At 41.8% G+C, this 26,960-nt stretch overlaps 1 protein-coding gene across 6 annotated transcripts in view; it reads left to right on the top strand.

Moving 5' to 3' along the window:
- SGCD (sarcoglycan delta) overlaps positions 1-26,960 on the top strand; it is a 358,768-nt gene that overhangs the window by 37,718 nt on the left and 294,090 nt on the right. The window contains exon 1 of one of the 6 annotated variants that reach the window (XM_076350311.1): positions 7,341-7,466. The exons of 3 other annotated variants lie outside the window; for them this stretch is intronic. The gene's annotated coding sequence lies outside the window, so the exon portion shown is untranslated. Of the gene's footprint in view, positions 1-7,340; positions 7,467-8,711; positions 8,740-13,314; positions 13,377-26,960 lie in introns of those variants that run through there. 2 more of the 6 variants (XM_076350310.1, XM_076350313.1) reach the window with 2 other exon arrangements.

Here is a 26,960-nt window from a genome sequence, read left to right on the forward strand (position 1 = left end):
ATATCATCTAACCAGGGAAAGTGGATCGGGGGCCATGGGAAAGGGCTGTGGCTACAGGCACCGCTACCACAAGGATCATGGATGTGTTACCAGTTTCTTTTTGCCCTCCTAACCAGTGCATGTTGCAGACACTGGTATGCATCCGAAAATCAGGTTGGTTGACTTGCTGGAAGATCCACCTACATTCCAGCATGTGGAACCACCTACATTCCAGCACATGGAACCAGCCCCTTTTCATTTAGGTGGTAGTCTAACTTTGGTGCCAATGAAGAGAGACTGTGACTTTAGAGCTGAATGAGTTGGAGAAGCTCATTTTTAGTATGTGCAGAATTAATTTGATTGGTCATATTTGACACCAGTCGGGGAAGAGAGAGGTATTCAGGCTGAGAGAGCAAGAACACATTCGCAGCTTTTTTTCTCTTCTATATCCTCCGAATATGATGAATGTTTTTTCCCTCAGCTGTCATAGTCCTCTAATGAATGCTTTTCCTCCATTACATTTTTAAAAATGAGATTCTCTCTGTAACACAATCCACAGTTTAAAAAGAACTTTTGTGACGTACTTCAACGGTGGCAATTTCAAAGCCTATGCAGATGGTGCTGGAAGAAGCTTCTGATCTAATAATGAAATGTGTACGGCACACATGGAAAAGAGAGGACTCGCTAGAATCAGCTTATTTTTCCTTTCTTGTCTCTTGCTTCTTCAGCTATTTCTGGTATCTTCCCCTTTTAATTGCAGGGCAGAGATGAGAAATGTAGAATTGTAGTTGTCATAAAAACTAGAAGAAAAGGTCTGTTTCCATAATCTTGTAGCTTATTCTGTTGCAGAAGCCTGCTGAAATCACTGCATTCTCATTACAGAAATTAAAAGTACAGTCTGCTTCATCCCTAACTGCTGTCAAATGTTTAAGTTTTCCTTTTCACGGCACTTATTCAGAACGCATTTTCAGTTCAGCTAGGAATGTTATTACTACCTGATGAACAAGCCTGAATACTGAATGTGGCAAACGATTGACGTTTTTAAAGTTAATCATAGAAACTTTTCATCCAGAAGATGCTGAGGCTGCTCTGGATGCTGATATACCATCTGACGCCAGCAGTGAAGAGCGCTGTACAATGTCAGCTCAAGATGAGGGGCTATAAAACAGCAAAAAAGAAATATGATTCCCGTGACACAAAGTCATTATTGGAGTCGGGCAGACTTTCCTGACTGGGAGACTACTGACGAAAGACACATTCTTGCTAATATCTACACGCTCAAAGTGCTGTAGTTTTAGGAACTCCTCTTGCACAAAGTTTAAAATACCACATCGGTAAGAAACTGTCCAACTAATTAAACAAATTGCATCAACTGATTTGTTTGTTTGTTATTGTGATAGTATATTTCTGGAGAAAGAAGTAAGATTGATAACAGCTTTAGCAAAGAGGGTGGGGATTTGGGTACAATTTATAATATTGGGGATGGAGATGAAAGGTTTGCAAAAAAGCCATTGCTGGGTTTAGAAATGCAATTCATTCAAGAGGAATTGGGCTCCTAAACCCATTTGTTTCTCTTGAAATGCTATGCTTTGATTTCTGAAGCCTTGCTCAATGCCTACACTGCAGGCACTGCTGTGGTTATAGCCATTCTGTGCTCTGCTAACCACGGCACTGAGACCTGGCTCCTGATCCTGTTTTCTTAACTCAGATCTAGCACTTGACTCTTTGAATAATTTAACAGTTTTCAATGTGTCTACTGGAGATGTTGAATTTTCCCAAGCCCCCATCAGCAGGAATGGCAGACATCAAGTGGAGGAGTCTAGACTGCTTTCACGCATCCTTGCCATTTGTGGTGGGACAGCCCAGTACTAGGAAGTAGTAAGCAAGATTTTTCTTCCTGAAAGCAGAATTTACGTTGGCTTTCTAGCTGTGACTTGGTATGATTTCCTTTAGCTGGGTTACTGTTACTTTGCGGGCTACGCCAATTCTCCTTATCTTTTGTTCCTTTTGACTTTGAAAGTCTCTTTTGTTCTTGAAGAGCTTCCTTCAAATATAGGATGTTTTCTGCTGGGTGAGATCATTTAGCGGAGAGCCTTGTCAGCTCTCACCATGCTCATAGCAGACGCTACCTCAGGGGGCTCTGGGCTTAAGTGTTGTTTACACATGCTTCAGATCTACTGATCCTGCAGCACAGAAGAGGGAAGAGTAATTGAAAGGGTTACACTCATGATTAACAGTGTCTTTTTTTTTTTAGCATGCACTGAAATGAGCTGCTTCTCTGATACAGGCGATGTTGGGAGACAAACTGTTACGGATCCCAGTACTTTCTAGGGTAGCTATCTTCCCCCTAATTCCCATTTTGGTGAAAACTGCCCTATTATGAAAAACAACTTTATTAGCAACCCTCTTCCAGTATTGTGTAATCACTTCATCTGTATTTAACCTTCATCTGCTGAGATGCTTGAAAAATATTTCGCTGTAGTGACTGGAGTGGTGATAAGACGGGAGGCTTTTAGGCGATGTTCCAAATGGCTTTTCACATTTCACACAGCCTTGCTTGATGCAAGGGCTAAGGGTCCTTGCAGAAGCTAGTATGTTATCCACTGCCCCCATTTTTCAGGTAGTGGTCCCCTAGAATTAACAAAGGTTCCTCTCTGGATTATACCATCTCCGTGGGAATGTCTGCCTCTTCTTTATCCTTGCCATTCTTCTGTAGAAGTTGTCTTTAGCTTGCCTCTTGCTTGTGCTTCTCACTGTGTGTAGGATGCTCTTCAGCTGAACATAACAAGCATGGGAAGAATATCTCTGTTTTTGTGGGTTGAAAGTATTTGTCTCAATGAAACAGCGGGCTTTAAATCTATTAATAACATCATCATATTGAAACAAGTGCTCAGTTACACCTCAGTTACAAAGGATAGATTGGGTTTTGTTGGGTTTGGCTCCTTCGCCTGTTAACTCAGTTTGAAACGATCTAATTTAATTTGTAACAGTATTGTAAAGACTTTCGGTGGTTAATTACATAGCTTCTGGAGATCAGCAACTTTGAGGTTGTTAATATTTTCAATAGTATTTATGAGCTCAAATACTTAGAAGGAGCTCAAGTACAAACCCCATGAACCCCCAATGAAAAAAGCAAAACCAAAACCCCAAACCCTTGCCTTTGGCTTATAGAAAGTGTTCCCTTTTTTTTTGCTTCTAGAGATGTCCTAAGATCTTTTTTGTATTTAAAATTCATCAGCTTAGGAAAGTTCCCACACTGTGACTCAGACAAAAAAAATATCCTAGACATCAGGGTAACAAATCTAAAGGATTAATAGATATTTCTCAAGCTTTTTTTCAAGCTTTATAATTCGACATTTGTTAGTTGTTTGGTATTTTTATCTGGCCATACTGAGCATCTTTAGTCAACATCTTCCATCAGATTCTCCTGGGCTGTGTGGGATTTGCTGAGTGCTTTCAGTAATAGCGATGCTACTTTATTTCGGCCCTGGTGTTCTGGGAGATGTGTTTGAGGGCACATCTTCCAGGAATTTTATACAAGATGCAACAAAAAGAACACATCTTAACAGAGCCACAACTTCACTGTGAACTACAAAAGAAGAGCCAACAGATTCCATCTTAGATTAAAAGTCAGCTGCGAATAGAGGCAAATATTCCCGTAGGCACAGGGCATCTCTCTGAAGAGAAATTGTTGAAAATGCAAATGGCTGAAAGAGTTAAGTGTGATTACTTCGTATTTCACAAGCGCTGTGGTTTCATATGCCCCAGGTTAGTTATTACGAGATTTACAGAAAAGATTTCTGGAAGACCTATGGCAACTTTCCACATGCCATCGTCAAAATCCTTCCATTTTCTTTGCAGGCAGATTCACTCTTGTGAAGGACTCCTTCGGGGGAATGGATAACAGATGCCAGTGTGGCCTCCTCACGCAGCGTGACAGCACAGGGCAAATACTGGAGAAGAAGAAAAGCAACTTAGTATTTTTCTCCCAGCTCAGAGCTGTCACATTAGCTCTTCCAGTTGTGAAGGCATCCTTGACAGGACATCACATCTTAATAATGCTAAACAGTGACTTGACCATAGCTGACATAAGTAGGCGGGGGGTAATAATCAGTTCAGACTCCACTGGGAGGCCATCAGCTAGATGAGGAACAACTGACCTTTCAGGAAAAGCCATACAATTAGAGGCAAACTAAATAAAGTGGCAGAGAAGTTAGAGTGGAATTGGAAAGCCATGTATTTGCATCAGATAGGAGGAAGAGGATGCTGGGACTAGGGTTCTTTCCATCTTCAGGCAGATAAAATGCATCCAAAATCTACTTTTCAGGAGATGGGTTCACCACAGCTGCCTTCTCAGAAGAGTGTGGTAGAATTAATGACTGTTCTTCAGTTTTACTGATAAATCCGTATGCCAATGGAGAAACCAGTCACACGGATGATACCATTAAACTCCCCATGCTAATTTGGCTTAATTTGACAAAATAGTTTCTTATGTCCCTGCTTCACATTCAAGGCAGTCTAGAAGTTCACAGCACTGAAACTTATTTATGTGAAATGAGTTCAGTTTTCACTGAAACTTTTTTGTGCCTACTATTTGCCTGTCATTTCTTGCTCGGGGCATAAGAGAAAATGAGGGTAGATTTGAGGATGAGCATAAGGAGGTAAGAGTAAAAGCGAGGGAAGCCGTAAGTTGAAGTGATTAGTTTAAGGACTTTGAGATTTTGCATAATTTAGAAGAAAAAGTGCTCTGACCCGAGCAGGTGGCATTGATTTCTTTCAAAGAAACTGTTGTGGTCCTGGGTTGGAAAGAGGGAAGGCAGGGGAAGCAAGTAGCCAGCAGGGAGTCTTGCTGATGGGCAAGAGCGATTCCACCTGCAGAACTTCATGAGCAGAAAAATTGTTGTTTAGCCTAGTAGTGGGCAGCACTGGAGAAGCAAAGCTCTTGAAGTAAGACTTACAGCAAACTGTTTGCGAAGATGCCATTAAAGTCTGTCTGGTCTTCAGTCCTGAATTTGAGGAAAGAAGAGGAAGGGGATAGTTTGAAGTGGTGGTCTGATGCCTTTAAGGATTTAAATTCAAGGGGGGGGGGGGGGGGGGGGGGGGGCAAAGAGAGAGAGGTTCACAAATTCTATTCATGATATTTTATCTCAAAATGTCAAGTGCTAAAGCTCTGGAAATACTGCTTACATGGTGGATGCAGTACTGCATAATTGAAGCCACTGGAGAGTTAAGGAAATCTGTACTTTCTGGCCTTTATTTATTTAAAAATAAAAACTTTGGCAACACTGTATGTACTGCTGAGTACATATGGCACTAAATTTCAGTGCAAAGTGCTGAGATTTCTGGGACTGAGCAGAGATGCTCCCTATGGCACCATTCCTTCTGATCTCAGAGGTTAACCTTTGATGGCCTTTGCTCTTACTTTTCATCCATTCTGTCCTTTGCTGAATTCCTGAGGATAAAGACTGATGCAATTTTGTTCTGAAACCAGGGTATATATGTGTTTAGTTGGTACACGTAAAAAATGGTGAAGATACTTATCTCTGTTTCTACCACTGAGGAAATGTGCATCTCTGTAAGTGTTGAAATGTTTAAATGTTTAAACTGACAAGTCTGGAAGGGTCGTAGCTCAGCAGACTTTGAGGTCTTGCATTCATCCTTGGGTTGTTCTGGGGTAAGTTTTGGGGTAGGACAATTAGTCAACCCCAGGCTGGCTTTGTTCTTCATGCTGTGCTTGTGCACACAAGAGCAGCAGTGTCAATGTGTTAGGCTGGGCACTGCTGACATTTGTCTTGCTTTCCCTACACTTAACAGATGTAGCAGGAGGAAGCGTGTTCCTGCACGACAGTCACAGCTGTGATGGTAGCACAGACAAACCCCTTTGAGAGTCATTCCTATGGGTGAAGGAGTTTCCTATGGGAACCAGAGTCTCCATACTCACTATTCTCATCTTTACGGCTGTGGCGTCACAATGCAGTGCCATCATCAATATAATTTTTGTAGATGAAGATACCCCAAAGTTCCTCCACTAAGGTAATGCCATTTTTATGAGTGATCCCTTTGTCCATGGTTATGGCCGGTATTTGTCTCCTCTGATTTTAAACTCTGACCCAGAGACGAATGAGTCTGCTTCCTCAGCTCTTTGGGACCCCATGGAAATGCACCCACGTTTCTATAGGATTGCATCTGAGAGAGTCTGGTCTGAAAATCGGTGCTGGAGGCTCCCCACCCACCCGTCTTTCCCCAAGACTTAACTGACCCCTGCACCGCTATTAGAGAGAAACTCCCCTCCAGAAATGTTGCTCGGTTGTCCGCAGGAATACTATTCAAAAGAAACAAACATGTGGGACATGCTTTCCTAGTATTGGAGGAAAGCCTATTTGCATCTACTACATTAGAAGGGCTGTTCAAGAACAGTTCATCCATGTGTGAATTTGCCACCTATAATTCTGCCAAGGCTCAGGAGCTCAGGGAGATCTGCTGGCAATGGCACCAGGGACTCTTTCATGCACACAATTTTTCCGAGATGCTGGAGGTCAGAAGGGAGCGGATATGTAATTTGCTTGTCTGAACGAGTTCTTCTGCCTTGTTTTGTATAATTAGCGAGTTTTCACACTGCGTACCAAACTTCCAGAGACAAAATATCGATACTGCGTAATTTAAATGGGAGAACTGAGCCTCCTTGCTCTGCAATTTGCATTATGCAGAAGTCTGAGATAAAGGGGGTGAGAGCACATGTTGCAGGCTCTCTTCTTTGGAAGCTCGTCAGCATGACAAATCACCCGGTGTACAGTACAATTTACAATGAGCCTTCCTAGTTGTTTACCTTTATATAATTACACAGCATGGGCTTTTTTTTTTCTTTCAAGGAAAGTACTGTGTGAGGCAGTTTTGTTTCTTTGAATTCTAACTTCACCAGCATTTTTCTCCAGTGCATATGTTGGAGGAAAAAAAAATGCGCATTTTCTCTTGGTCAAAGTAAAGTCAGTGTGTTCATTATAGCAACTCGGAGGATTATGCACAATTCAATTTAAATTTTTTCTCAAGGTAAATTTTTAATTGCTTTGATTTTGTTTTGTTCATATCCCAGGAAAAAAATGGTGATAGTACAAGCAAGTTCCTTAACCATTCTTTTCCATACATATAGCATATGCTTCTGTATACCTTGCACAACTTGCCTTATGCTAACCTTGTCCTTACAGGCCAGTGCTCTCCTTAGAGATTTCACTTCCTAAAGTTTTAAGGAGGGGTGTGTGTGCGCGCATATGTGTATATATATGTGTGTGTGTGTGTGTATATATACACACACACAAAAAAAAATCTTGGCTTTCACTTTAACTTTGAAAGCGCTTTGTTTTCTTTCAGCTCCAGCAAACTGGATTGAATTGTGATGATGTTGAATGCACTTCTATAGCACCTTCCCTCAGGGATCTAAAAAAATTTTCTCACCACTGCTAAATGCTGAACTTTCCCTATACACTTGCAAAGTAAGTAGGATACTGCTATCTGTGCTGTAGGGTAGAAAAATTAAGAAAAAATTTGAATGCAACATACTGTTTGGAAGAGAAACGGGTAAGTGTTTTAGCTCTTGGTTTTGAATATTGTTGTGTATTCACACAATCATATTTTTCTGGGAGAGAGGAATCTTTTCTAGTTACAACATGTAACTTTAATGTGCCAAAATGAAGTGCAATATTTACACGTGTAGCAGCGTAACTGCACTTTCGGTCAGTATTGAGCATAGCTTTTTGATAGTGCAGGAACAAATGGGTAAAACAAGGAAGGAATAGTAATAGGTATTTTTGAGCAAATATTGAGTGTGTTCCTTACCTGACCCCTGATCTGTTGTAGCTTAACCAGTCACAGTGTGGACTCCAGCTTCTGAAAAAAAGGTCTTTAAAAGTCAATCCAGCAAGGAAAGGGGGAGAGAATCGCTCCAGTTGGCAGGTGCTTGTCCACTGTTTGGTGGCATAACCTCTGGCCAAGGCAAACAGAGATGCTGCAGTGCAGAAAATGAGTGAAGGCTGCTGATCCATCATATCTAGTGCGAAGGTTTGAATATACGATGGCAAGGACAGAAGATTTGCTTCCCAGAACTTGTTTTTGTTCAATTTCTAGTATGAACTTTCTGTGTGTTTAACAGACAAAGGGAGAGCGCGATGATATTAACCATCATTTGGTGATTCCACGGTGGTTGTGCTCCTAATAAACTGTAAAAAGAAAGCTGACTACAGGAAAGTTGATGGCTAGGTTAATATACGCTGTAGTGGAGTCATTTTAAAATAATCCAAGCAAAGAAAGGAGATTTATATGAAAGTACATTTCCATTACTTGTGCCTCTGGCACACTAATGTCTCATCCGACATAGCGAAAACCCAGCGATGTTGTTCTTGTTTCTTTTTGTAACATGCATAGCTTTTGGTAGTGCTTTCCTTTGTTAATTTTCGAAAGATTACTTGTTAATTAGGAGGCATAATTGACTCAAATGCGAGTCTTGACTGAAAAGAGCTTGAACAACATAGCAGGAGTCTTGTGATTTCTTTTTTTTTTTAAAATTACATCTAACTTTTGTGCATGTCAATATTCAGTTAAAATTTTGATACTCAAGTAGAGTGGGATGCAAGCTCCTATAGAAGTCTTCATGGCAACTGCATTTTCTCTCTCTTTTTCTTAGCTGGAAGCAGTGGAACACTAGGGCAAGTCTGATTTTTGGGTCAGTGAAAAGAAATCCTCTTTGAAGCAAGGAAACCAGACTACAAGGTCAGTTAGGTTTTTTGTGTTTTTTTTTTTTCTTTCCTCCGGTTTTTTTTTTCCCCCAAAAGACTCAAGATCAGTCTTTAAACACCACAGGTATGGCAGCACATTTTAAACCCAATTTTTGTTACACTTTTCATAAGAGCTTAGCACCTGGTGAGCATGTAAGTGGAGTTACTACTTAGAAAGTCTGGCAACTTGCTTTGGTACTGAAATAGAAGCAGCTTTCTTCTAAAAAACTATCCCAAAGGGCCAAGACTTAAGTATTTTTTATTCCCATTATCTTGAATGGGAATTTTTCCTTACTAAGGAGTTTGGCATTTGGCTTGCTTATAGAGCCAGGCACTTCTTTTATGTAGGTCCATTAATTTTGATCCTGCTAAATGTGTATTCCTAATTGCACTAAGTCAATGTATGTAAAGAGACCAGAGGAGGGAACTGATCCAGAGGGGGGATACTCAGTATTGTGTGCTTTGAAGCTGTGGGATTGAATGACCGTATCATCTGGTGTGTGACCTTCAGATTGGTAAAGTGAATGTATAGCTTTTAAGAGATACGTGGTATAATTAATGATTAATCAGGGTGCTTTCTTTTGCCTGTTTTTCAATTCTGCAGGCTTGTACGTATAATGGATGTTTTTTATTTTTTCTTCTGCAACTCATCTTTGCTGACTGCATCCGTTTGCTCCCTGATGTCTGTAGGCTCTAATAAATTGAGGAGTTGAGGCAGACAGCTCCTTAGGCAAGAGCTCTCCCTTGGCTAGTAATGCTGTTGAGATTTGCCTAGACTATAAAAGGCTCAGAAAAAGGGGACAAGCTTTTGGCTGAGAGGCATGAGAGAAATGTAAAAACTTTCATGTCCCCACTTCTTCCCTTTTCTTGGATGTTTAATTGGCATTAGGAAACACAGCAGGTCTGGATTCATAAGCAAAAAAATGACACTTTGAGTCAGAAATACACCTAGGAAGTCTCCTGTTGGTAGTGTTTGCACTGGTGTTATGAATTCCAAGATACTTAGTGGTTTTCATAAATACCTTAGCTGTCAGAGTGACGAGATAAAGCAAAAATCTGAGTTCTTATCATAGAAAAGATGTTTGCCCATGTACTTGGGGAAAACAGCTTGAAGATGTGACACCTTTGGATTTGAATGCACAAAAAACCCCCACCGAACAAATAAAAAGACCGCCACAGCTTTCATTCCCATGATGTTTCTGTCTTGTATAAATATCCAGAGAGAACCAGTTTATAATTTTGTGTTTAAGAGAATATATATCATTCACCAGCTCCTGCTTCCTTGCTCTCAAAAGCCTGCTTGGCCCATTCTTAATTCCGTGACATTACAGGTCAAAGAAGAGATCCTGTATAATACAATCCATAATAATTTGCCTAGCAGTATCTGCATCAAGCTAACATCTTTCAGTTGACTTGAGTACTTGGCTTTTTTCCTGTCATTACCTAGAGACTTGTCGCTTGAAATCATGGTGGACAGCTGCTTTCTTTCCTCCCATGTTTGAATATTGTCTGTTGGCAAGAGCCTGTGGCTTGAAAGGGGAAGGTTCAGAGAGATGAGAATTCCTGGACACAGTAGCCCTAATATCCTCACAGAAGTACAAGCGCTATCGTCATGGGAGGAAGAATTGTGATTCTCCCTTCATCTTTAGCGAGAAGAGAGGATCTTCTTCAAGATTAACCATTTGTAGACAGGACAGATCAGTTACAATTTGTTCTGTTACCATGATGCTACCTTCAGTATCCCTTCCAAAAAATCGGTATTACAAACTCAATAGACTAACAGGAGCAGCAGTGGCAAGAATTAAAACAATGCCGAGGTTGGATCACTCAGGACACTACTGCATTTTTCTCCTGCTGCGCAGGGAAGGGGAGCACCCTTCTTCTTGTCCATGGGGGATGAGACGAGAAATACTGGGCTTCAATTGCAGCAAGTGAGATTTACTTTAGTGAGAAAAACTTTCTAGGATGAAATACTGCATTAGGTTGCTTATGGGGGTTGTGGCACCTCCATCATTGTGGATCTTGAAGAATAGGTTAGGAAAACATCTGTCAGGAATGGTATCTGTAGAGCTGCTCCTGCCTTGGGGCATGGAGATGGACTAGATGACCTCGTGAGGTCCCTTCCAGCTGTGTTTTCTATGATCTCTAATCCAGGACTTTTCATTAGTCATCCCTCAAAGCCCCAAAGGTGACAGGACTATCACGCTTTGTTTTTACCCTTACACAGTCTTTTTTGCTGGATGGTTTTTACTCATTCTGAGAGACTGGCTTCAATTACATTTGTCATATGATTCTCCTTTCTTATAGCCTTTTTTTTTTTTTGGTCTGTCCCCTCTAGGCCTTTTCTCTCCATTTTTAAAATGGATCCTACTCCCTTCCAAACATTCTGAAAGCAAAACGTACTCAAAACTTAGATCTATTTTGTGGACTTGAAATTTCAAATTAGACAAAATGAGTTGGAGGAGCTGTTAAGTACCAGCGTCATGCTCGGTGCTGCAACAGATACAGGAATAGGAACTGGTTTTGCCTTGTTGGAGTAAAATAAATGTGGATAGGAGCAGATGATGAGATGGGAGTTGCCCAGGACAGAGGCTGTTTTGCTCGTTTATACAGGACTGGGTACAGTGTGGCCCTGAACCTTGAGTAATGGCTGCTCTAATAACCTTACTTACGATGGGAAGCACATGAGATACCAGATGCATGTGTACAATCAGCACGTGGCATTGCTGTAAGGTATAACAGAACTAAGGTTTGTGCTCTAAAGTGATAATATGATGATTGAAGGGTGATTAAAAAACACAGTAAATTAAAAGCCAAAATAGTGCGATCCTGCAAGTGATGGGGTTTTATTCATGTATCATAGCGGCAATAAGTACCCTACACAGCTGCATGGTCCTCTCTTCCTGACACAGCTGGATGTTTCACGAGCTGGTGTGAAACAGTAGGTTCTCATTATATTTGCCCCTTTTCATCTATTCCTGAAATGGAATTAAATTTGTTCTGTTAGTGGCGTGTGATGTTTTTTAAGTGGTTTCCTTGCAGGTTCGCTTTAGGGCCTCCCCAGCTCTCAATTTGGGTTAGTAAAGTGGAAGATTGCACAATAAAAGTAAGGCGTCAGGCTCGAGGTAAACAAACATCCTGCTTTATTGCATAGTAGTTTTCCAGTTCAGCTCCAGGATGCCTTGGTCTATCAAATAGCTGTGTTTAATTCTCCATGTGTCTGAGCGTAATCGCTACAATCAAAGTTGCAGAGAGGAAGGTGCTTGGAGCAATCCCTGCCGTGGTGATGGCCCCGCTCCCACGGTCTGTGCTTGGGGAGGAACATCACGCTCAGGACACCATGCTCGTTTCAACAACTGTCCAAGACTTTGTTGACCCTCTTCCTCTTCCTCCATGTTTGAACTGACAGTCAGAGGATGAGAAATCCCTGGAGGTGTTTTGCACAGGGCTGCACGATGTAGTGATTCACCAAAATGTTTTATGTTCCCCTGAATATTTTATGTTCAGTAAATGAATGCACATTTGCAGCAGTGGAGGAGAGGCGGAGTGCCATGCGGGGGTCCGACGGGCACAGTACTGTGATGTAAAACCAGTACTGGTCACTGCTTGTCTCTGCTACATGGGGCAATGTATTTGCAGGGTTTTCAAGTTTAACTTGGGTAATAATATTTAAATCATGAAATTATCAACCCTCCCTCCTCCTGACTTTTTTTTTTTAAATTGATTAGCCCCATTGTGTTGTTTTTCTGAGGAGCTGACTTTTTGTAACTAATTACTCTATGTAAGCGCTCAGCTATACATTCTGAGTGCTGCTTGCTCCATGGCTGAATTTGATGCATTCTATTAATTATGCAGTTTAAAAATAAAAAATAAAACAGGAGGGGAAACTAATTTTGGTAGCTCCAGGCTGCAGGAGTTGCCATGTCTGCTTCAAGCTATCTGCTCCCTCTAAAGGGTTTAGTTGCTGGAACCCACGGACCCCTTCAGCAAAGTTATGAAGGTAGAATTGGAAAAGCATGTCTTTATGGAAACCTTGGTTAATTTTTCAAGGGGTGACCAGAGCTGCTGTGTTACAGAGCTGTCAAATACCGTATGTCCAGAAGCCCTGTCATCTGGATTTCAAAGTCAGAGCCATATTTTAAGAGACTTGCCCTTTTCATTCGATCTGGTCTGTGGGGGAGTGTCGCTGGGGCTGAACCCTGTTTGGCCGCATGAAAGAAGCATGCCAGGCTTCCTTTGCCAGGGACTTTGAGTTTAAATCTATTTCAGGCCTTTAAAAAGGTCAGTCAAGGCTGCCAGCCAGAACCTGTGTCTAATTCAACGCTATTAGAATTACAGAAAAATAAAATCCTCAATCTCAGGCTGGAGGGCAGGGAGCAAGGGAAGTATCAGACACTTTATAAACTCCAGAATATGCTCTCGTTGCAAACTGCTTCTGCAGTCCCAAGCAAGCAGATGTGTCCCTGTGCACTAGGAAGGTCACTCGGGCTCTGCTGTAGTCTTTGGGCTCCACCAGTGGCGATCTGATTGCTGGTCTGGGGCCTGAAGAAGCTGCTTTCCTTTTTTTGCTGAGAGAGGTCAGGATGATGTTCCTTAATTTATCTTAGCTGTTAGGTGGTGTATCTTTCTGAGGTGAGCTCTATCTGGCTGTTTAGGCTTCCCGCATCTGTAATATTTGTGCAAGGGGGAAGCAGAAGTTGTGTGGGGGTTTTTGTGTCTGGGTTCGGGTTTATTGCAGTGTTGGCTGTGGTTGGTGGCCAGGGGAGACGCTGAACGTGATGCCTCAGTGGCCCATTCCTAGCCTCTGCTGATGACCCCGAAGAAAGGTACCAAACTTGCTCTTGGTCTGTATCTTCTGAGATAATTGCCCTAGTAAAAATATTTGTGTGGATTCCTACTAGAATAATAGGAGCTTTATTTCTCCTTTACTTTATTCCTACTTTGCTGTAGTCCTTCAGCTTGTGCTCTTATTTGTAATCTAGCATGCATTCTTTTAAAATTGGAAGGAGCTGACATCAGCGGTTTGAAGAGCCAAAGGAAAGATTTCTTGTAACGGTAATCAGTCTGGCTAATTTCCCAGAAGCATCTAGACATGCTGAGATACAGAGGAGCCAGTGTACGGGACAGTCTCTTGTTCCATAGTTGGGTCTAACTTAATAGTACTTTGTTGATTTGCAATGCAAGTTTGATTCTGGGTTTTGCCGGGTATCTTGGAATGCATTTTTTTGTGATGTGGAGAATATTATATTTGTTTCATATTATCGTATCAGGAGGGATTTAATTTTGTTGGCTTCTTTACTGAATAACCTGATGAATGTGAAAAGCAGCTTCAATGTGATTTCTCATTGATTATTTTCATATTAAAGCCCTGTGATCTGGAGAGTAATAAGTTTGTATTCACTTGCCATCTTATAAGTAGGTCTTAGTTTTAATCTTGTAGGTTTTTAAAATTAAATCAGCAGAAATTGCAGAAATTATGTTTATATTCACTTGCCATCTTACTAATGGATCTCAGCTTTAATCTTTCTGATTTTCCAAATTGATTCAGCAAAAATTATGTCACTAGGATTTAATTAAAGCATGCAGTTTCAGCTTAATTCTTTCCTAACATGTTAAATTTTCATATGCCAATGTGAAAAGTTTTAGCAATATTAGCCTCTTATCTCATAGATCCTTATTTCTCAAAGTGTTAGGAGATTTTGGTGTTAAGTTTCTATTTTTTTATTAAAATCTTGACTGCTAGTAAAATGTACTTGTCAATTTTGTAGTTAACTGTTGTATTAATTTTGAAGTTACAAAAAAAAATTGGGAAGTAAATTTGGTATCTCGGTATTACGCAGCAAAAAGTAGTAGTAGGGATCCTGTCTGCTAATACACTTACCTCCTGTTAGCTAATCACTGCTTTTATTCATCTCACGCTTTTTGCCTGGATGAAATCCAGCTTGCTATGAGAAGGGCTGGAAGCAAGTAGGGATCTGAGTGCTGGTGGATCTCTGAAATGCACTAGTGGAAGGAGGTTTGCACAGCACAACGTCTACCTTCGCTGGCAGTAGATAGCCTCTGTCGTTGAGTTGGGAGTATTGTGCATGGGCTGTCCTCATGTCGTGGCAGTTGTATGGAGGCAGGATAGCGTGGTGGATGCTGCACCCTTGCTGCATGCGTGCTGTAAATCAGTGGTTAAAGAGATCAAAGTAAGGAGGTCAGCTTGCCAGCGCTGGTGTCTGCTCCAGCAGTTCTCCCAGCCTTTCACAGATACGAACAGAGCATCGATGCCTTTCCATCATCTTGCACCTCTTCTTTTCCATAGCACTGAGTACCTTCTAGAAATAGATTATGCAGTGTAGCTGGCATGCATGATTGTCTCCTCAATTTTTTTTTTCTTCCTTCCTAGAATAGCTTTGAGAGGTTTTTTTTAAATTTAGTTTATCCTCGTTGTATGTGCTTGCTGCTGAGGGCAGGCCAAAAAAACCCCCACAAGACAGAAAATGAGTTTTTTAAGCAGTTCTGAGGTGTGTTCAGCTAGCAGGGGTACCAGATGAGCCACTGCAGTGCTTTACTCACCAGCTGTGTTTATTGCTGCCTACATTCTTGTTGCAAAGGGGTAATTTTGAGGGTAATTTTTAGCTCCTGTGCATTGTCAGGAAGCAGAAGTAGTTCTTCCTTCTCGCTCTCAGCCATTTTTTTACAGGTCTGCAGGAGCAAGGAGCCCCCTCCTGAGGGGCAGGGAGGGTGAGGGCCATGCAGATGTGTGCAGTGGTTGGCACTGGTCTCTGCAGATGGATAGAAATTGAGGATCCCTTCTGGCCCCTGGAAAAAAATCACCTGCAAGCTGCTCCTCTGCGAGCCCTTCCCCAGCGCGGTGGTGCAGCATCTCTGTGCTGCAGAGAGGCCACGCACAGACCTGCACGTCCCACCCAGGCCTCTGCAGCCAGAGCCCATCCCTGCCCAAATCCTGCTCTGTGCTTTACCCTTTGAAACTCTGCTATGTGCTGACATTGAGTCCTTTTCTTCCTTCTGAAGGCTAGTTTCTGTGGAACAGGTATTTATCCTAAATGAGGGGCAGATGAGTAAATAAACCTTTAGGAAAAGCAGATAGGACTATGAGTTTCTTTCTCTTCTTTGTTAATCTCTTTAATAATGCAAGGAGCATTAATAAGAAAAAGTGGACTGGGATGTGATGTTTTTTCAATACTGTTATACAACCCTAAATTTAAAGCGTGGTCTCAGATGAGGTAGTGGATCTGTATCAGTATATCTGACCACTATTTAGACTGAACACCAAGGAGGAAGCATTACATCTCAAGCCAGAGTGAACTACCACACTATGGCAGCTGTCAGCCCCCTCTGCTGCTGTACACGTACAGGGCTCCCAAAACCGCCTCCTTAAACCCTTCATCCTGAAATCGCACCTCTGTGGGCGGCTCCTGTGCTGCCAGGGGGCTCTGAGCACCAGTGCCAGGGTCCCCCCACTTGGAGGGGACTACAGGACCAAGGTTGAACACTGCAGTATAACGCGATGTGGTATTGTGTACTATTGTAGGAACATCTCAGTTTTTCACAGAGGTAAAACCAGTGGTAGGTTAGCTGCCTGAATTTTGTACGCAGCTGAGGCTGAAAAAGAAGTCTGAGAATTTCTGGAAGAAATATGAGTTGTCTTGCATGCAGGGAGCAGTACTGTCCCTAATGTTGTAAAGTTTTGAAGTCCGATGCTTACCACTGCCCAGATGTGCCTTCAGTTTGCTTTACTGTTATCAAAGTAGAAACTAATAAAACCGTACCAAATCCCAAGAGAGACTTGAGGAGATTTCTAGGAGCGCTTGCCACATTTCATGTCTCTTGCGCAGTCACTTTGGCTGAATGGCGCAGGCTAATCGTGTGAGCATTGCTGCTGCTGGTTTGATGCATGTCTGGCGACTGCGTTTCTTACAGTCGCCTCCTGGGAGCAACCACCTTCTGCGTGCTGACTTGTTTAATGTTAACTTCAGCAGCCTCAATGTTGCCCTATAACTATGTTTTTGCTTTCTTTGTCACCTTGAGTTGCCGCTCTATTAGCAAGTTGAATAAAGAGGATAACAATATAATTGGACAAAATGTTTCTAAATTAGTACTGCAGTTCTTGTAATAGGCTTGTAAGGGAAGAGTGGGCACTGACACCTGCGGTAGCCTGTGGTAGAGAGGAGCACAGTATGGGGGTAAGGTCAGGTTGGACTAAAATGATTTAAGGGCATGCAATCAAAAGCAAATGATCATTTTAGAGGTAAAATTCTACCACTTAGGCTAAAAGTTAATGTCAGTTCTTGCAAACTGTAACAGTATCCTGCCCATTATGAAGACTGCCACCGCTTACCGAAAGTGGCTGCTAGTGAAGTCAGCGCAGTAAACATCAGCGAGGTCAGGCTGCTGCCCTTCGAAAAGAGTTTTGCCTTCTGGAGGAGTAACCCCTGAAAAGGCAGACTGCTAACTTGATTTTTGGTGTTTTATAGTGTTTTATAGTGTGCAGTGTCCATAAATGGTCTCTCCCTGCTGCAGGCACAACATCAACTGTTTCCACCAAGTGTGTGTGGGGGAGGGTTGGACCAGAATGTTTTAAAATGTATTAGTTTGGAAATTAGTATCAGTGGTGTAAAATGTCTGTGACAAGATTAAAGAGGAATTATTTGGGGGAAGGGAAAGATGATAACTTTGTGTCCAAGAAGAGTACCTGACTTGTTAATATTGTGAACAGAGAGCGAGGCTGTGCAGGTCATCAGTTTTGTGAAGGTTTTATAAAATGACACAACTCACTACATGGCTGAGCTTAATTTAGTAATAGATCAGTGTCCTTTCTTTTAGGCAGCGATGCTATTTAAGTAGAGCATTCATTATATCATGATAACAGCGATCCTCCAAAAGCTAAATAATTGAAGACAGGCGCTGGAAAAACAGTGAATTCACATTACAGTTTCAAAGACCGCTATTGCTGAAAGCCACCTAATTGTATTCTGCTGCAATTAATAATCATCTTAATGGCTTTGCATATTTATGAATGTATAAAAATAAATAAGACAATACACAAGCTAGGATAAAATGTTGGTTCATAAAATTTTATTGCTGAACAGTAATTAAGCGTGCCTCTAATCACAGCATCATTTTTCATTGTGGATAGGATTGGGTGGGATGGGAAGGTTTGAGAAAGAAAATGTGAGTATTCAGAAAATTACCTTGCATGAAAGATTTTGAATCACAGATATTTAAAATGAGGCATATGTTTGCTTCTCACTTGCCTGCCCGTTACCTGTAGCGTGCCTTTTTGACTTGGTATACCCCAAGTATGTGGAAGGGCATCGGCTCTCATCCCCCTCTCCCCTGCAAGATGGCTGATGAAGTTTTTGGCTGCCTTCTTTTAGTCTGTATTGAACAGGAGGTCATACTGAAAGATCAGAGAAGCCACTCCTGGCCTTTAAACAAATACAAATAATCTCTGAGGTTTTGAGATTAAAATTTGTCTCATGGGCATACAAATATAAATTCAGGATAAGGCCACAGAGAGTATTGTTTGAAGTTTTGGCCCAAGTGGAATTACTCTCCGCTTACATCCATGCAACTGAGAGATGAACTTGACTGGCTGAGGTTTCTCTTCAATCGGCACACTAACTGCTTACTCTCATTAGGAATTTCCCCCCCCCTTTATAGCCCCGTGCATTACAAAATGTTCCTGCTTTGTTTTGACTTGACCTTTCATAGTCACTAAAAATCAATAGACTTTAATGCATTTATTAAATAAGGAGGATTCTAGGGATTAACATGCAAGGTTCGCTGCTGTAGCAAGAAGAGAAGGTAAAGAGTGGAATATTACTGCACAGCCAAGACAGGCTGCTGCGGTTACAAGAGTACTCTGCTCCTGTTCTAGTAGGAGGTGGTGACTGCCTGCTGATCAGGACACTGCTGCTGTCTTCTCCTTCACTCTTAAACTTCCTTCAGAGGAGGAAGCTTGCTCATATCTTTTTCCTTTTTCTTCTTTCTTTTCTTCTATGAAGGGGAATTACTTTTTCTCTTGCTTCGGTTGGACTATACTTGACACCCTAGGGACAGGGAGTGATGGGACTTCAAACACAGCTGGATACCATTTGAGCTTCAAAGAAATGAAAGTATTTATTATGAAACATACTTTATGGATGCCACACAGACCTTTACACCCTTCAGGTCCCAGCAGTTATGGAGAATAAGACCTAGCTGATAAGAGGATGCCAGATTTCTGATGTTTGTAGGGGCCTTACAAATGGAAGCTCTCATTTAAAAACACTGCTTGAGTAACTGACAAATTATAATAGCAGAATGTTGTTCTCTTTTTAAAGTTGTCCTTCGAGGTAGGACTTACCATCCACAGTGTTGAGGAAGGAGATTATGCCTTGCATCCTAGATGAACGCTTACTAGCTAAAACAAAAGTTTGAAAACTCTTTTTTGGTTGCAGGTTTTGAATCTTTTCATCATTCATATCAGAAATGTCTGCATTCAGCTTTTCTTTAGCCTTAATGTCTAGTGCCACCTGTAATTATCTAAATTTGCATGCAAATCCCCTTTCAGATTCATGGTGTTGGCTTCTTACAGTTGTGTTGTGTTATTCCGATGTCACACTGACTGGCCTGGTGCAAGAAACATAATTCACTTGGGAGGACCAGCAGCTTGGACGTAGTACAGTACTTTTTCTTCTCACTTTGCAGCTTTACTTCTGATCTGCATGTAATGACAGTTTCTTTGAGATGAGCAAATAAATGAGCTTAGTAAAAGCTCAAGGTGCCATGCTGAATAACTTCAGCAGGAGAAGTGAGATGACTTTTGCCTGCATTGTTGACACTCAGACAGAAGTTCCTAAATTCCTAAACCGTTTAGCTGTGGGGATATCGGCGGCTGTATTTACAGCTTCGGTTGTGAAGATGGAAGTAACTTGGATTCCTGAAGATTCACTGACTGTAGCGCTCTCTCCCATCTTTTCTCACCCTGAATTGCCTGTCAGCTTATTCTATGCTGTAGTTTTTGTTTCCAAGAATACACTGACTTTTGTGACCTGATTTTTTTTTTTAAAGTAATAAGATTTGTGCAACTTTTGTGTTCCATAGGGTGTATATACTTATACATCCTTTCTGTTTCTAAGTTTAGCTACCCATATTTGTGCAAATCTCTCTTTTTCATGTAAATAAAGGATTGGTGTTCTTTAGCATGCCATCAGAGATGTGTGTGCATATGATTATGGAAAACCAATCCTATTCATTTTTAGGTCCTTTGGAGAAGAAGCAGCTGAGCTTATTCTTACTATGTTCTAGTCTCTAGCCCCAAATATACACATACTAGCTAATATCCTTTCTGCGTGGCCAGTGTAAATGCTATTGATTTCAGCAGGAGGTTGGCTGAGCTCAACATACCTGATACACCAACTTACCTAACGCATGGGTGCCCACCTACAAACCCATGTTAATGATTTCAAACGCAAATTTAAGATAGGCTTTTCTTTAGCATTTTATCAACTTATCCCTTATGAACTAGAAGTAGAGAATATGGATGTCCTGGCACATCTTTTCTCTAAATGTCTGTCACAAGGCTTTTTATGCCTCTTGTTTATGTGTGTTAATAAGTGAAATGTTGTCCTTGCCTGTTTAAAGCCAGTAATTCTCTTATGTAGCTGACACTTGGTAATGTGTCTTTGAAAAGATTACAGGTTGACCCCCACGCCTGACCAAACAAAAAGAAACACCCAAACCCAAAATCTGGGAATGACAAGCTACTTGTGGCAAGATCTGCTACAACATATTGAAACCAGAGTACATATATGAACAGTTTTCTTTCAGTACGTGACAACTCTTACACAATGGTATCTTGATGTGTCAACATGTGTTCAGATCTCAGCATATTAAGAATGATTTAGAAGGAAGCAGTGTCAAACCCTATTGATCAAATTTTGGTGTTTCAAGACTTAATTTTTTTTTTTCCCTCAGCTGCTTTATAGGGAACAATGCTTTGCGTAGGTTTAAAAAAAAAAAAATCTATCACCATAAGTAAGAACCTAAATAAATTCTTATACTAAACATATCAGAAGTGGAATTTTATAGCATTTTTGCTTTCTTGGGACATAAGCATGTCTAATCTGCAATAACAGAAAAGTGATAGATATGCACACAGGGGTGGTTAGATGATCAGTAATTGATTGTTTTCTTCTTAAAGAGCAAACTTCTTGTATTCCAAAATGTGAGTGCTTTTCTTTTATGGGGTCAGCATTGATTGAACATAAAACCTGTGATAGAGGGTGTCTGGAAATGGTAATTAAAATTGTAGAGTTTCAAAAGTGAGCATTGATTATATTTCAGGGCCATACCTCTCAGTTAAAAGTTAAAGAGTAAACAACAGTCATTCAGCTAGAATGCTCCGAGGCTTTTGCATCAGGACAAGGAGGGGGCTTGAAATGACAATTCGAGTCCTAGCTTTGTAATTGTTCTAGTGAAAAGTAGAATGTAACAGGTTAGTTACATTTAAGAGAGGAACTTACCTGGTTTCCTCTCTTTCAACTTCCACTACCAATTTTTTAGTGATTAAAGCCCTTAATGAAGTACTTACTACTTCCTGTGAAACATGGCTTAGGTGCCCAAAGGGAACCCTCTAGTGCTAGACTTGTCTGGTAGGCAGGGAGAGGGGACCATGAAGGGTCATGCTGCTTAAATGGCAACAGTTGGCCTCAGATGTTATACAAGTGGGTTATATCAATACACTGAAGATCAGAAGAAAGGTGTATCTTCTAGAGTGTTTTCTTGAAGAAGAAGAAAGAATTTTAGGTTGTTTTCAATTTCATTAAGTCAGTAAAAGCTAAGGCTTATAGTGGAGAAATGCATGAAGTCCTACTTGCAGCACAGCTCCACAGTCTCCATTGCAAGGTTGTTGGCTTCCTGTAATTTTGTCCGGATTGGGATGTCATCCTGATGCCTCCCTCCTGACACAGGCGATGCTTAATCGATACCTCTTACATAGCCACGTCAGCTTGAAGCATGCACAATTGCTTGGTGCAGGTTGAAAGAGAGACACATCTAGGCTGCACCTTTGGCTCGTCTCAATGTGCTGTTATTGTGGCAGCTTGCGGTGTTAATGCCAATTAGTGTAACAAGGCAATTCAAATGAGGTTGAAAGCCACTATGTTCAAGGCAGCCTAACTGTGTTGGAAATAACTGTCAGTTATGGTGATGCCCTTATCTTTTAAAGGCAAAAGAGCAGTTCCTAGGGATTTGGTGTTGCACTTCTCTTTCTGCATGCAAAAGTTGTTCCTGAAGCACTTTTCGATGTTGTATGCCGTATGCACAAATGTGTCAAAATAACTTTCCCTGGAGCTGCTAGGATACTGCTAGAAGCTTCCACAACAGTTGGCATAAAACTAAATGAATCCAAAGCCCTTCCAGCGTGATGTGCAGTGTGTGGAAGCAGGTTTCTTCTATAAGCCTTCATCCTTCAAGACTCAAACCAGACGGTAACTAACAGGGGTTAGAAAGAACTTTCTCCAAAGGGGAGGCTGTTCCACGGTTCGCCATCATGGATGTTTTTAATGCTTCCTTAAGAAGCGTTTTGTATTAGCTCTTCTTAAAAGCAGAGGATAGGGTATTTGATTGGCTTGCTGCTGAGCTTGCATGTCTTTTCCATACAAATTGAAGATGCAGATCCTCCGTTCCAGTTATGGTGCATTCTTGGCTTGCTCCCATCATTGGATGAAATGCTCTAGTGAGTTGAATAAAGTGCAGTTTCGTTCACAGCAGAAGTACAGACCATGCTTTCTGTCTTAGACTTTTTAATGGGAGTTTACATGGCCTGCCTGAGGCAGGAAAGCACAGAGACCAAGGTGCTACCAAACCCCTGTTGCTTAGCAAAGGCAGGAAATTAATTGGGTGGAACGTGTCCAGATGATTGTTATAGGATTGTATGCCCTGCTAGCTGTTAAGATGTATGCCCTTACTCTGCAGTAAATGTGAGAGCATACAAGTAACTTAGCACTCAATAAATTAAGTCAAATTATCCTCCTTCTACTCTAGGTGCATAGGAGGTTAATGCAGTTCAACAAACTGTGAGCTGTGGCCTGGTCTTGGGGTTGTCTGTCTCCAAGGTACCAGCCCAGCCAGCTGACCTACCGCTGCGTGCACGGGCTTGGGACTGGCTGCAGGGGTGGGATCAAACATATGCTTAAAATGTCCATTTTAAAGAATACCAAATGAGGGAAAGCTTATCATGTTCTCTGATAACCCCTCCAAGGCTATAGTAACTCACACAATTAGGAAGTTTGCACCTTATTTGAAGGTTGAATTGATGTAACTTTACTTTCCAAACACTAGATCTTATTTCATCAGCATGGCTGAAAAACTCCCTACTACCAGAGCCTCCATTTGTGAGTAGTTATGGATAGTGATTAAATCATCTTGTAGCCTTCAAATTGCTAAGCTGAGCAACTCTGGGGACCGAAGACCTGGGTTTGGTCTTTGGACACCCTACTATTTGACATCCACCTTGAAGAAGCATAGATGCAAAAACTGGAGCAGAGTGTTATAGCAAATGTTGTATCAGCGCCACACAGGAAGCTCAAATCGTGGCCTGTTTTCACTGAATGTTCCCCTTTTTGTATGTCCAGGATTGCAGTATATTTTGCCACCTCATTGCATAAAGAGCTCGTGTTGTGGACATCAGCTGCAGGAAAGAAGGAATTGTCTGTCTTATGTCTGTACATACTGTTCAGTGCAGGCAAAATATTTTTGTGTCTCATTTTGAAAGCTTGAAATTAAATGGATCAGCCAGCCACAAAACCCCTTGTGTAAATCAACAGGACTTCAGCAGAATTATGCCAGTTTACACCACGTCAGCAAGTAGCACAGAATGATGCAGTAATTCTTGTTACTACAACTGCATGCTGCTAGAAGCAACACAGATTGTTTTAAAGAGGTCTTATGTTTTGTTACTAGTAGATTATGTTTAATTAAATAAAAGTACATGTTAGCTTTAGCTTATTATGCAGTTGTATAGAAGGTAAAAAATAAATTGTCCTTGTGAGACGAACCAGTACATTCATTGTGAGACTTAAAGGGAATTGACAAGCCCGTAAGTAAGTGAAAATTGAGAGTTCAAGTGTTTTCTATGAAACTGTATGCTTACATGATGTAACTGGTTGATTTCAGGGCACAGTGCTTTTGCTGTCTAAATCACACATGCTGTCAAAAAGTCCCAAAGTGTTTTTTGGCTTTTGGTAGCATATAGGCAGAAATAATGTATGATTGTTGATCTTGAATCACTGGATATTGGCCCTGCAAAGGTCGCACCAGTAATTTAGAACCACAAATGGGGTTGTATCTAATTCCTAGCCTACTACAGACAAACTCGTTCTATTTTTGCAGAAAAGTGTGCAGAGAAACTAAATTTTCACCACAAATGGAAATACTAGCTGCCTTTGGAAAAAAAGTTATTAATGGTTCTCATATTTATGTCTCGGCTGCTGGTAGTCCCTGCCTTGCCTAGCAAGACTTGCACATTACATCCATTATTACGTCCATAACAAATAATCAGATTAGCATTATGATCAGCATTAAATGATCAGATAGGAGTAACAGGCTCTGTAGGGCTTATTTCCCCTGCATACAGTTCTGCTTCTCCAACGGTGGCACTTGCATTATTTGGAATGACCTTGGCTGTAAGGTATTTTCAGATGCTGAGAGTTTGCCGCAGAAAAGCTAAATAAGCCCAGTTAATATTACTGTAGCAATGAAGATGAGCATGGGGAACATGTGGTACTTGAGGTATTTGACCTGATAGCTCACAAACTGTGTGTTTGATCACTGGACTAGAAGACATTGGGAATGCGATGCCTTTAATGCACTTATACCCCCTTCCTGTAGTAGCAGCTGCGTAAGGAAAAAGTTTTTATCACCTCCACACTTGCATCAAGAGGGCAAAATCCTGTTCTGTAAGACTCAGTGACTGTGAGCAAGCTTCTCAAAACCTGTCTTGCTGCAGTCAGGGTTTTATTCATTACTAGTGGAACTCGTAACATCTCAAATACAACTGCTGTGTTTCATTATTAAACAGCAGGGTTTTCAGCTTGGGTTTTAAACCTGGTGGTTTTAAGTTTGCAACCTCTCATCTGAAGGACGTGGTGAGAAGGGCTTCCTGCTTTCTGAATTAGTATTTAATGTGTAGAAAGTGTACATCCCTATTGAAGTTTGTCTTCAGAAGCTTCTAATTAGGACAGAGTGATTGGATTTTTCAGGAGGTACCTTTGAGTTTCCTGAAATAACAAGACAGCCACAAGGGTGATGTAGAGCAGGTATCACAGGTTGCTGTCATCTTTGCGACTGTCAGAAGTGTTTTGGTGGTAAGTGAACCCACGCGTTTGAATAAATAAATATTTTTTACTTAATTTATGGTTTTCACGCCGAAAAAAGCTGTCAAGTTTGAGGTATAATGACTGACTTTTTTTTTTGTTTGCAGTGGCATGAAAATCTTCTGAAAAACTGAGTGATGTTTTAAGCAACTTCTCCGCAGGTTGTGGAGCCACTTAGGTATTATTTTCCATATAACTTTATACAACAAAGCAGGAGCAAGGAGGCAGGAGAGCAAAGTGTAAAGTGGCCTCTCGGGAGGGTAATGATATGGTATGCATTGCAGAGAAAAGCAGGCAAGTGTTTGAAATCACTGCAGTCAGTCTAGGGTGTGTGAATAAAGACAAGAATTGCCCTGTATCTGCTTTACTGCTGCACCTTGAAAGGCTGTTCGTTAGCTCACAGATAGCGTTTTATTTGGTAACTAAGTTTTTGTAATCCCAAATTCTGGGTGCAGAGGTGAGACCTTACAATTGATGGTCAAATTTCAGAGGGAGCTCCTGAACAGTGCTGTGGAGGATAGGCTCTCAACTGTAAAGGTTGGTGCTTGGTTCTGTGAAGCAATGACCATGGCTGAAACACGTTTCTGCCAGAAACTTCTGGACAGACTTACATAGGCAACATTTTTGTCTTTTAGAATCATAGAATCATAGAATCATTGAGGTTGGAAAAGACCTCTAAAATCATCAAGTCCAACCGTCGACCCAACACCACCATGCCCATTAAACCATGTCCCTAAGCGCCGCATCTACACATCTTTTAAATACCTCCAGGGATGGGGACTCAACCACTTCCCTGGGCAGCCTGGTCCAATGTTTCACCACTCTTTCAGTAAAGAAATTTTTCCTTACATCCAATCTAAACCTCCCCTGGCACAACTTGAGGCCATTTCCTCTCATCCTGTCACTAGTTACTTGGGAGAAGAGACCGACCCCCACCTCGCTACAACCTCCTTTCAGGTAGTTGTAGAGAGCGATGAGGTCTCCCCTCAGCCTCCTTTTCTCCAGGCTAAACAACCCCAGTTCCCTCAGCTGCTCCTCAGAAGACTTGTTCTCCAGACCCCTCACCAGCCTCGTTGCCCTTCTCTGGACACGCTCCAGCACCTCGATGTCCTTCTTGTAGTGAGGGGCCCAAAACTGAACACAGTATTCGAGGTGCGGCCTCACCAGGGCCGAGTACAGGGGCACGATCACTTCCCTACTCCTACTGGCCACACTATTTCTGATACAGGCCAGGATGCCATTGGCCTTCTTGGCCGCCTGGGCACACTGCCGGCTCATGTTCAGCCGGCTGTCGACCAACACCCCCAGGTCCTTCTCTGCTGGGCAGCTTTCCAGCCACTCTTCCCCAAGCCTGTAGCGCTGCATGGGGTTGTTGTGGCCGAAGTGCAGGACCTGGCACTTGGCCTTGTTGAACCTCATACAATTGGTCTGGGCCCATTGATCCAGCCTGTCCAGGTCCCTCTGCAGAGCCTTCCTACCCTCGAGCAGATCAACACTCCCGCCCAACTTGATGTCGTCTGCAAACTTACTGAGGGTGCACTCGATCCCCTCATCCAGATCATCAATAAAGATATTAAACAAGACCAGCCCCAGTACTGAGCCCTGGGGAACACCGCTCGTGACCGGCCGCCAACTGGATGTAACTCCATTCACCACAACTCTCTGGGCCCGGCCGTCCAGCCAGTTTTTGACCCAGCGCAGAGTACACCTGTCTAAGCCGTGAGCCGCCAGCTTCTCTAGGAGAATGCTGTGGGAGACGGTGTCAAAGGCCTTGCTGAAGTCCAGGTAGACCACATCCACAGCCTTTCCCTCATCCACTAGGCGGGTCACCTGGTCATAGAAGGAG

This window comes from Aptenodytes patagonicus, chromosome 12 (genome assembly GCF_965638725.1).
Source record: "Aptenodytes patagonicus chromosome 12, bAptPat1.pri.cur, whole genome shotgun sequence".
Lineage (NCBI taxonomy): Eukaryota > Metazoa > Chordata > Aves > Sphenisciformes > Spheniscidae > Aptenodytes > Aptenodytes patagonicus.